Source organism: Pholcus phalangioides, unplaced genomic scaffold (assembly GCF_987345545.1).
Source record: "Pholcus phalangioides strain wild (caught in Gottingen) unplaced genomic scaffold, Ppha-v1.0 ptg000010l_1, whole genome shotgun sequence".
Classification (NCBI taxonomy): Eukaryota; Metazoa; Arthropoda; class Arachnida; order Araneae; family Pholcidae; genus Pholcus; species Pholcus phalangioides.
In genome coordinates this window covers 29,096,217-29,103,550 of record NW_028301603.1, presented here as the reverse complement: position 1 = coordinate 29,103,550, position 7,334 = coordinate 29,096,217, and the positions used below count along the sequence as shown (strand labels likewise).

The 7,334-nt window shown below is 40.5% G+C and overlaps 1 pseudogene across 2 annotated transcripts in view; it reads right to left on the bottom strand.

The window, feature by feature from the left end:
* Positions 1-449: 449 nt before the first annotated feature.
* LOC149081238 (long-chain-fatty-acid--CoA ligase 1 pseudogene) overlaps positions 450-7,334 on the bottom strand; it is a 29,747-nt pseudogene continuing 22,862 nt past the window's right edge. Inside the window, exon 2 of one of the 2 annotated variants that reach the window (XR_016193413.1) lies at positions 450-4,631. The product of XR_016193413.1 is annotated as a long-chain-fatty-acid--CoA ligase 1 pseudogene, transcript variant X1 (transcript). The remainder of the gene's footprint in view (positions 4,632-7,334) is intronic. The other variant, XR_016193414.1, reaches the window with a different exon arrangement.

The window sequence follows — 7,334 nt, the reverse complement described above, 5'->3', positions numbered from 1 at the left end:
TGTGGTTGGTATCTGTGGATTTTTTTCATAGAAACTTTCACCGGCTCCACATTTTTGGTCATGGCAGACTTATGTGAACAGTGTGTGGCTGTGAAATTTAGCAAACTGCTCAGAAAAAAAAAATGCTGCTGAAATTATTGGGATGTTGAGAACATCTTATAGGGATGCCAGAGGTAAAATTCAAAGTGTACAAGTGGTTTTTCCGTTTTCAAAGAAGGTGAATTGTTTACTGATGAGCAACCACATGCTCTGGACATCTTTCTACTTCCCAAATGGGCAAAAATATAAAAAAAATTACAAAATTGTGATTGAAAACATCATAAATATAAAAAAATCAAGGAGTTGTCCAGGGTGAGTTGAAGCTCAGTATAGTAAATTTAAACGGAAGATTTGAAGGAGGGTCAGCGAAAAGTTTGTAACTCAGCTCGTTTCCTATGATTCTCGCTTGGAAGAATGCCATGCTTTGAAAAGGCATACCCAAACTCTGACCCAGATTTCTTATCCAGAACAATTATTGATGTGAGACACATGGTGCTATGGCTACAATTCCGAAACCACACCACAATCAAGCCAGTGGAAGACTCGTTTGAGCCCAAAAACAGCTTGTCAAGTCAAATTTCAAGACAATGCTCATCTGTTTTTCCAATGTGAGAGATGTGGAACATAAGGAATTCCTTCCTCAAAGTCAGACGGATAAAAGCAGGCTTTTTATTTGAAGGTGCTGAGAAGATTGTGCAACAGTTAGCGGCAAAATAAGACCTGATTTGTAGAGACAGGCAATTCGTTTTTACATCACGACAACGCTCTATTTCACACAGCCCTCACGAAGCTTCAATTTTTAACAAGAAATGATATGACATGTCCCATTCGGCCTATTCACCTGATTTCTCCATGACTTTTCTTTATTTCATCGGATGAAGGGAGGCCTGAAAGGAAAGCATTTTACAAAGGGGATGAGGTGAAAATGATAAAAGCGCTGTCTGGCATCACAACAGATGAATTTAAAAAATGTTTTGAACAATGGAAGAAAAGACTGGGCAAGTGTATCAATTCTAATGGAGAGTACTTTGAAGGGAATTGAAGGATTTCTTAAAAAATTGAATAAACAAATTGTAAAAAATAAATCCCAGTTACTTTTGGGTACCATCCATAGCAGTGTTCTTCGACCTGTGGTTCAAGATCTTTGTAAGAGCTCCAAGATGTCAAACAGTTTGGGAAACACAGTTATGTGAGAATCCTGAGGGTCTTAATAAGAAAAGGCTGAAAGAATGAAATGCTTGGGTAATTGGTCGAATAGTGTAAACTAAATAAGTAAAAGGTTAAAACTCTTTCTTCCATCAGAAAAAAAAAAGTCTTGCATATTGCAGCATGAAAAGAATTTCGCACTAATACAGTGAATGTAAGTGACCTCTAGCAACACAACACCAATTATGAAACACACATCAATGCATGATCTGAAATTTACAATGTCAATGGTTCGGAATGCTAGACGATGTTTGGAGTTAGAACTGTGGTGTAGGATTCAAATCATGACAAATTAACTATCGATATTGAACTAAAAAAAAAATACATAATTTTCCATGAAACAAAAGAATACATTTCGTTCAAATGCACATACGTTTTCAGATCTCAGGAAAAAATAATTTCACATTGTAAAAATCAAATATAAGACCGGAAATGTGAAAAAAAAGTACTTCAGTAAAAATATCGTGTAAAATGAACAAAAACGAAACTTCTCATCCAGACACAATAAGTGTCATCTCTGGTTGGCGTTTCATACACAAAGTATATTTTAAAAAAATGTGCAAGTACATATGTGTATACTATTACAGTGCAGAAGTGCTAATTAACAAGAGAAAATAAATAAGTGCATGGAATGTCACAGACACACAAAATTGCCACCCTGTCAAAAAAAAAAAAATCACCCTGTAAACCTTTTTTCCTGCTATCACAATTCATTCTTTTGTTCCACTGACCAGAAAATTCTTTCTTTCACCGCTTTTGAGGGTACCGCAGGAACCTGCACACGATCATCGATCATTAGCCCAAAGCTGGAAGGATGTTCAAAATTGGTTGGGGGTGGAAGCAAAAAATGTTCCAAAATAATTAAGATAAGAGCACCAAGTTGCTAGAGGGATATGGAAAAGAGTGAAACCACCCTCACCTACACATTTTAAATAATTTTGTTAATCTGTTATAAATTAGTTTCAATAAAATCTTTGGATAATTTTTTGTTTTCGGTTAAATTGATTAGTTTTATATGCTAGTCTTTGGAATACAGAGTTACCCTTCGTTTGCTTTTCCGCTTCACGCACGAAATTTGGTTCAGAAAAAAGAAAAACTTGCAAAGAATAAATAATTCGACGGCAAAGATATAAGTACTATATACCTATGAGATAATCTCTTTTCCTGAACAATTCAAACCTGGAGAGCAAAATATGCAAACTATTGTGTGGCGTCTCTATTACACACACCGCTAAAATTCTGTTGATGATAATCGAGTTTCTCTGTGTTATATAGTAATTAATTTTTTTTCATTTTTTTTATAATAGCTAAAAACTAAATCTTTGGAATTCATGCTAAAGTGCTGTACATCATCTCTATCTGGGGGGCGAAGAACTCTTTGCATTCTTTCCGCTTTGTCTTTAGCGTAGGCGTCAATGTGTTGTTGCCGACAGTAAAGGGTCTTGTAGACACGTATATGTCCTTCACTTGTTCGAATGATTTCAGTCCAGCGCTACGTCCGACGTTGGTAAGCTCCGCTAGTATCCTGGCCTTGAGATCTTTGTTCTCACTGATGGTATCCCACTGAAGTACCGGAAGGTTCTGCTGCTTGTACCACCTGGTGACCGCTTCTTTATCTGGTACTACTATGCCGACTAGGCAAGACTTCAGGCTCTCTCCGTGAACGAAGACTTGAGCTATTAGCTGGCAACGTATATAGATGTTCTCTATCTTCTCTGGGGAGACATATTCTCCCTGCGCGAGCTTGAAGATATGTTTCTTTCGGTCCAGGATAGCTAGGGTGCCATTGGGCAGCCACATTCCTATGTCTCCTGTATGCAGCCATCCATCCTCGTCCAATGTGGCACTGGTCTTCTCTTGGTCCTTGAGATATCCTTTGAAAACCGACAGTCCTTTGACGCAGACTTCGCCCTTGCCCTGAGATGAGAAATAGTTCATATCTGGGACGTCGACCAACTTCACAGTGCAACATGGAATAGGTGGACCAACATGGTCCACGTTCATGTCGTGCGGCAAAGTCATAGTGCAGGGAGCAACACATTCGGTTTGACCATAACCTTCTACTATGAAGCACCCGAGAGCACAGCGCAGGAATGTCAGGATATGACCAGCTAAAGGAGCTGAGCCAACAACAATCAGCCTTACTCTGCCACCCAAGTTCTCTTGGATGGGTCTGAACACCAGCCAATCCCAAATTGAATTATTACGGACTATGTTACGATTGAGCTCAGCTTTTTTGCTTTGCAGGGCCAGATTCAAAAGAGCCTTCTTGATATGACTCTTGTTCACAGTGTCCTGGACTTTACTGTACATCTTGTTCAATAGGCGAGGAACGCAGGGTATAACGGTGGGCTTAAGAGCTTTGAAATCTTCACCAAGCCTTTGGATGCTCCCACCGAAGAACCCGACGCGACCACCTCCCATGTACATGGCAACCTGGCAGCATCTTTCAAACATGTGTGCCAGAGGCAAGAAAGAAAGCATGGTATCGCCTCCATGAGGGGCCACATCACCGAGCTGTTTAAGAACAGCACTCACATTTGCTATAACATTAGCATGGGTGAGCATAACACCTTTCGGGCTTCCTGTGGTACCACTTGTGTAGCATACTGTGGCTAGATCACCTGGTTGAGGCGGAACTGGATCAATCGGTAGTTTCCTACCAAGTTGAACGACATCACCAAAAGGTACCACCTCAATCCCGCTGGTCTCGGCTCTCTTCGTAGTTTCGTCCGATATGTGATCTACAGCTACAATGACTCGCAACGAAGGTGTAAGGGGAGCCTGGTCCAGCAGGGAGCGAACTCTTTCCTCTTTGTCGCATACTACAAGGGCTATCTCGGCTTCGTTGATGATTAGAGTGCAAGCATCAGGTCCAAGAGTATCATACAAAGGCACAATGACCATGGACTGGGAATAGCAGGCATGTTCGGCCACAACACATTCAACAGAATTTTGTGAGTAAATCCCTACAAAAGAATGGGTTTTCAGTTTGTAGTGAACAAGTCCTGCACCAAGATTCTTTGCTCTTTCAATGACTTCTCTGTAGTGCACCCACTGGTATTCTCCTGTGTTTGACGGCCGCCACCCCATGCAGGGTCCATTTTCAGACACCCTGGCTCCTCTCAACATACACTCGTAGATTGTCTGGGCATCTTCGTATTTGTATGGCATCAGCTGACCTTTAGATATCAGCCTGGAAACCCGAGTAAGTTCATCATCGAGTTCCTCAGACTGGAATTTCAGATCCAACAGCTGCTTCTGGCCACCAGACCGCATTGCCCAGTATACCGCCGTTGCGACTGCAGCAGCACCTGTCAATGTAGCTAGGTAAGGACTATTCAAATACTGTAGAATGGATTCCATCTTTCCTTAATACTCGCAATCTGGAATGAGAAAAAGACACTGTGATAAGGTTGTGATATGAAAAGATAAATCAGAATGATAAATATTGATACAGAAATATTACAATTTCATAAGGACATTATTCTACCATGCATACAAAGATATAAGGTCTACATAGCTACGAATTAGGGCTGGCAGGCTTTAGACACATGACAGTTTTTGGCGGTTTAAACTGTCATGTCAAAAACCTCAAATATTACTTTTCAATATAAAAATTCCCATTGAAAATTCACACATTGATTACATGTTTAAAGCAACTGTGTTATGCAAAGAATAAATACTTAATATGATTGTAAAATAATTTTCTTCTCTCTACAGAATTATTTTGGACAATATAGATGTGTATTTTTGGAATTATATGTATTTTGTTCTTGTAAAATATACAGTTTGAATAGAGCGTAGCAAAAAAGCTGAAGGAAAAACTGGAATGATTTGATATATTCAATTCAAAATGATTCTTGACCTTCCAAAAATTTCTTCAACTGCAATATATTTAATGCTTTTAAATTATCTAGATAATCACTGATACTTAAAACAATATACTCCTATTGTCGATAACATTAGATTATGTCTAGCAATCAAAATTAAAGGACTAAAATGTCCTTCAATTTGACAGTGCTGATTGTACATTATGCTTAAGGAACTCCTGTAACTTATTCTAAGAGCAAAAGTAAAAATAACCAAGTTTAACTGTATGACATGGTGTATTTAATATACTACCATTTATAATGGTTTTGCGATTGAACCTTTGAAAACCAAACACACCCCGCTTCCCATCTCATTGAGATATCGAAGCGTTCCCGGATGATGGGTGTGTCTGGAAATTTTATTAAATATCTTCAGAATAATAAATAAAAATATTACATATAGATTGCACATATAATCAATGTTCGTCAATGGACGTATCATAATATACGGAGGGAGAAATTAAAAATCAACTGTAAAATCTACATCGTAATCTTCTGAAAGTTCTTGATTCCATCCGAAGATGACCACGCGATTGAACCTGTATCTCATGTCTAGGGAAAATCTATGTTTCCTCAGGAAGTCCAGTCCGATGATACACAGGTCTTTTATGTCTGCCATGAAGACTGTGTGTCGGTAAATGGCCGTGACAAATTTCACTGAGACGTCCAATTTTCCATGCAGTCATTTTTTATCCCATGACTGTCTGCAGTGTCAACAATGGGGGTACGTAGAGTCATTGCTGGAATTTTTGAGCCAGGTCTGTCCTGACGATGCTCACATTGGCTCTGGTGTTGATTACCATTCTACATGGGAGTCCATCAATTTCGCTTCTCACGTAGAGTCCATGGTCTCCACCATGCAGCTGTGAAGCATGGTGCACTTGGCATGGCATATTTCCTGTATGGGCAACAGCGGCTGAGCATGCTCTCCACAGGTGGCCTTATTCAGGGGTTTTGCCAGCACACTCATGACTTGTCTTTTTGTTCCCATGATCGTTGGCAACACTTTAGGAGTTCTTTCAGCACTCTGATGATGTCCGCCGTAGAGTCCTCCGCAACAGCACTGCTGACCATTCGTCTGTCTCTCCTAGAAGCTTGCTGGGCTACTTCGAATTTCATAGCATAGTCAAGAGCACCTCTCACATCCTTGTATTCACCCAGATTCAATGCCTGCTGGATGTTGGGGTCCTTGACAGCATCGACAAAGCACTGAAGGGTCAGTCCATCCCTGATGTCCAGCGGGCAGTCGGGATACACCAGCTGTGAGAGTCTTTCAATGTCCATGGCCAGTTCTTGTGATGTTTCACCAGCTTTCTGCTGTCTGGTCTTCAGTTGCAGCCAGTGGAAGTCTTTGAGGTAATTTTCACAGAACCTCAGCTTCAGTGCGTTCATCAGTCTCATAGCTGGATCGGTCCTTGGCGGCAAGTGTCTGAAGCACTTCGACAGCTTCCCCTCAGAATGTGGTGGCTAGGTGGAAGGTCTTAAGAACACAATCCCAACCATTCGCAGAGACGAGAGTTCATCTCCTGGGAAAAAGCTCTTCTTTTACTTCAGCGACAGCAGTGGTAATGTTGTTCATTACTCCAACGATGGCAATGGCGATGTCTCCCACACACATGCCAGTGACATCTCTTACTTCAGCGATGGAAGTGGTGACATCTTTTACGGCAGCGATGAAGGTGGTGACATCTCTCATGGCTGAGTTTGTTGACTCGATCTTGTCCTCGATGCCCGACTTCATCTGGCCCCATCACAGACATCAGCTGTTCTCCCATCTTGTCCATGTTCATGCCTCGTCTTTACCATTCAATACCTTGAATTATCCCATTTCTGATACCAAATTACTCTAAATAATTTCTCACAAGTCCTTGAAATAAGCAGAGGAACCAATATGCAGGACGTTACAGATTTATTTTTACAGAAAACAGCTATTTACAAGAGAACTACAAATACAAATCTCGCATTCAGGATAAAGTCAAACAACTCTCCCCACTCTCCTGTGATTGCATCACTTTTTTATAGGTATGATTGAAACTTCGAGAAAAGAATCTTCCACAAAATTCCATTTTACAGTTTTCCAAGTCAGCAGCGCCACTGGATGGGCAGAAAATCAATGTTCTAGAAAAATCTGGATGTTTTATGCCGCACCTTTCCATTTTTCACTTGGCAACAGGACATCACTAAGTTTGAGGGTATCCTCACAAATTGTGCTACAAT